Genomic DNA, 4,616 nt, shown 5'->3' with positions numbered 1-4,616 from the left:
AATAAAACCCCTCAATTGAGGGGCTTTATTTTGCGGGAGGATGTGGCGCCATCATCCGGGAGCGGCGATAAACACATTAGACGGCAGTGTAGCAGACGACATATGAAAGCACACCATATGCGAAATGGCCACGCCAACGCAGGTAGAAAGCGAAAGCTCCCCCCTTTTTCTGTCTTCGGGGCGGAAAGTAGTGACAGTGATTGCAGTATCATGTTCACGCAGTATGGGGGAATGTTTCGGCGTTTTCGCATTCCGTTCATAACGCACGCATATACTGTCTTCGTATTGTAGGAGCGTGTAGCGTGGTCTGTGTTCGACATGATCGAATGAGACGCTCTCAGCGTGCAGGTTCACGACAGACAAATTTATTGTAAAACAAAATTCGAAAGGAGAGCGCGGAGGCAGAGAAAAGGAGAGGGGGATCTCAAAGGGCAAATCAGCCTGGGGATAAAACATGCTAAATATTACGGTCTAGCGCACATAGCCGCCTGTGATATCTGCGCTACCCGGCCCCTTCGCACATAAAGAAAACAAACGACAAAATATATCGCGATCAGGCCCCGTCGCACATAAACCAAACACGCACCGAACAAATCCTCACTGCGGCTACCACTGGTGGCGGGTTACAGGCTTGGTGCAAACTCCAGTAGGCACTTTTCATCATGCACATTTCCTTTAGATGCATACATACCAGTAACGAAGTGTTTTTCGCACACTCGAGAGTACACAGTAGGTTCCAAAGGTCTCCCATTCGCATATTGATTTAGTAGCCCTAATTCAAGCTTCACGTCGTTCTTGGTCGCGGCTCGCCGAAGGGAACCTGAAAAACCGCGTCTTGCATTCCGGCACGCCTAGAGAGCGGCAACTGTACGCGGCAGAGGTGGTTGGCATCGCTTTGCCAAGCCTGTGACAGTCACCGTGCACTGGCGGTGAGCCGGCGACGAGAAATGCCGTCCAATGTGTTTCCATCAGTTGCCGCTAGGACTTCGCGCAAAAGGCGGATTAAGTTATCTTGAACTCAAGAAAAGGAGTTCCCGCAAGAACTCTATTGTTTAAAAAAAAAAAAAAAAGGTTCTTGAAAACAAACGAAAACAACGTAGTGCCTCGATCGTTGACCTCAGCTTTCAAAATTACGAATAATTTTCTGACAATCAGAGTTACTTAATCTCAGCTGCAGGAAAGCCGCACCTATTCGATCCTTCTGTACGAAAAAAAGCAGAGAATGGCGGAAAAGGAGCTTTATTATTGACACCACGACGGATCCTTCGGCATTTTAAATTGTACTGCATGTCATAAATTTTCCCCCGCTTGTGCTGACAACAGCAGGTATGAGATTTATTGCATTAAGGGACGGATCTGGACGACCAAATCACGTTTTTCGATGGAAGCTAGGAAGGCGGTCTTTTGTTCCTCAGACTTTCCTTCAGCAGTATAGCGTACGTGTTTGCTAATGCCACGGTCACGCTGCCCGAAGGACGAAGTCCTGGCTTTTGCCAATTAATTTACACTTTTGTTGGGACGAATTACTTTTAATCGGTATTCTCTCAAGTTTCGATGGTGATATTCATTGTTCACGCTCAAGCTATATGTATATAGGCACGTGTTCGTTATGCGGCAGCGTGAATTAGATACGTCTGAAAACGCAGCTAAATGTGTCTGCACGGGAAGTATAGTACTTTGCGGGCGACAGCATAGTAGCTGCAGATAGGAGTGTATCCAGACGACAGACCACTGACTGTCACGATCCGCTCACGTGGTGCCGACCGTGCACGACCCGGCCGGAGACAGCACGGCGGGCCGAAATAGTACCCGATAAACGCTCCACGATACGCTCGTAAATATCCTTTTCAGTTCCGCATCTCGTCGCCGCACCAGCAACGAGCAGGCGGCCCGCCGCCATCTGCAATAGCGAAAAATTTGTCATGTGTACCATGGTCATTCAATTAACTGTCTTATTTACAAGAAATCCTGAGACAATATATATATATATATATATAGCATAAGTAAATAGACGTACTTGGTTGCTAGAGGTTATGCACAAGTGAAAAATTGTTTCATACTGTTTCCAAGTTTATTTGGAGTCGACGTTCCCGCAGGAGCCCTGCCTTTCTAAAGACTCTGGGTGGGTAGGGGGGGGGGGGGGGGGTGTAGGGGGGGCTTTGTTTCGACTCAGATTTGTTGTGGGACATCCCAAAGCGAACGATATTGCTTTTTGGAATTCGATTTCGTCGATCCGGTTGTGCTGTGCGGCATGCTAATGCTCTTATGCATGCACAGCGTTCGTATGGGACACGTATGGATCTAAGGCGCGAGCGAAATGTTGCATATCCTGCCCGCCATTATTAAGAGAAATAGGTTTGGTTTGTAGGGTTTAACGTCCCAAAGGGACTCAGGCTATGAGAGACGCCAATATTTAGGAGAAATACTGAGTATGCAAATTTGTGATCGATGCATGTTATACTTAATAGTTGCCTGTCTTGGCAGCTGGCCTCAGTGAAGCCATTACAAGTTGCACTATACAGATGTTGCTTGTGCTTTTAGAATCATATCGTTTGTGCCTATGTGGTGTTGTCGCAAGACGATAATGAGGAGAAAACCTTACGCGGCATAGTCAATAGCTTGTCTGGCTCGTGAATCAAATGCCAATGGTTCGAGTACAGTCTAAAAACTGAAATATTTCTGTAAACGAAATCAGCTTTTAAAGTGAAGCCATTTCAGATGCTTTAGATAACTTGAAGGAGGGATAGATGATATGGTTTCTCTGAAATCATTATAGCACAATTTACGATAAGAGATGTTCGCGGTATGAAAGGTAGATAAAAACGCCCCTTAAAGCAAACCGCTCAATGTAAATCATTTCCATGTTAAAAAAATGTCCACGATTATGTTACTTCCTAATGCGAAATTTGAGCGCAGCTCATCAGCTGTTTCATCTTTTCGATAAATTGAGGCAAAACGAAGAGGCGTCCGTGTGCTGTGCGATGTCAGGGCACGTTAAAGATCCCCAGGGGGTCGAAATTACTCCGTAGCCCTCCACTATGGCTCCCCTTTCTGTCTTTCCACTTTCACTCCCACCTTCCTCCCTTCCCTTACGGCGCGGTTCAGGTGTCCACAGAGCAAATGTGACAAATACTGCGCCTTTCCTTTCCCGTGAACCAATAGAGGAAAAAAAGAGGCAAGGATTTCGAGCAAGGCACATAAGCACAATTACATACTTTTTTTTTTAATTTTTCACACGTATTCCTTCAAGAAACACTCCACTAACAGTTCTTGGCTGTCATGAAAGAAGCTTTGTGGTCCGAGAAATGGAGAGCAATTGAGTTATCGGGAGGTTGCGGGAGGCAGCGCGTGGGTCTATATGAACGTTGCGCAACGAACAGATAGCAGCGACTCGCTGACGCCGCTAGCGAGTGAAGCGAGCCTGGAAGCGAGTGAGAACGGGATGCACGCACCGTGATCCGCCGCTGTACGGTTGCTTTCTGCGGATGAAGGATGCGAGCGCTATTGTATCCCCCTCCGGACCGGTCGTCTCGGTGCGCCCGCATACTTGCGGAGCGGGTCGGCGTTTCCGCAACCGGAGAGCACCCTCGCCTCCACTCAGGAAGAGGGGGGGGGGGGGGTCTCCTCTTTCTGCATGGCGGCGACGGTGTTCTACGCAGCACGTTGTGTTGACTAGCTAGCGACGTCAGTCAGTCGCTGCTAGCGCTGCCTCCGGCGACCCCCCTTTTTTTTTCCTCGTGTGCTCCGGTAGCTGCGCGCGCTCCTGCCCCCATCATTCGCCGCTGAGTGTACCCCCCCCCCCCCCTCCTCCTCCAGCGAGGCTCCGGTGGCCAAAGCGCCGGCTCGAGCGGGGGGGGGGGGGGGCTGAAAGGGGGGCGGAAGTGGTTACGAGGCCGACGCCGACGCCGCCGCGAAACCCAGGAACGGCCGCCAAAGAGCTGCGCTCTAAAAGAGCCACAGACGTGTCACTAACACATCCACTCGCACTCTTTCTAATATGAAAAGGCTCCAACGCCTCACGAGCCTTCGTGTCGCCTCTCTTGCACAAAATGTGTCTCGTGAAGCCGTGGTTCGACCACTGTTCCGGGGTGCACGGGTTCGATCCCGACCGCTGGCGGCTGCGTTTCTATGGAGGCGAAACGAAGAGGCGTCCGTGTGCTGTGCTAAGTCAGTGCACGTTAAAGATCCCCAGGTGGTCGAAATTACTCCGTAGCCCTCCACTACGGCACCCTTTTCTCTCTCTCCGTTTTCATTACGCCCCTCTCTCTTACCTTACAGCGCAGTTTAGGTGTCCGCGGGGTTGCCCCGCCGGGGTGGTGCAGTGGTAAGACGCCCGACTACTATGCCGGAGTTCCCGGGTTCGAACCCGACCTCGGCGGCTGCGTTTCGATGGAGGCGAAACGAAGAGGCGTCGTGTGCTGTGCGATGTCAGCGCACGTTAAAGATCCCCAGGTGGTCGAAATTACTCCGTAGCCCTCCACTACGGCTCCTCTTTCTCTCTTTCCACTTTCACTTCCACCTTCCTCCCTTCCCTTACAGCGCCGTTGCGGTGTCCACAGAAAACAAGCGAGACAGTTACTGCGCCTTTCCCTTCCTACAAATAAATAAGTTTTTTT

This window comes from Amblyomma maculatum, chromosome 4 (genome assembly GCF_055883805.1).
Source record: "Amblyomma maculatum isolate TAMU_Amacu chromosome 4, ASM5588380v1, whole genome shotgun sequence".
Lineage (NCBI taxonomy): Eukaryota > Metazoa > Arthropoda > Arachnida > Ixodida > Ixodidae > Amblyomma > Amblyomma maculatum.
This window is presented reverse-complemented; position numbering follows the sequence as displayed.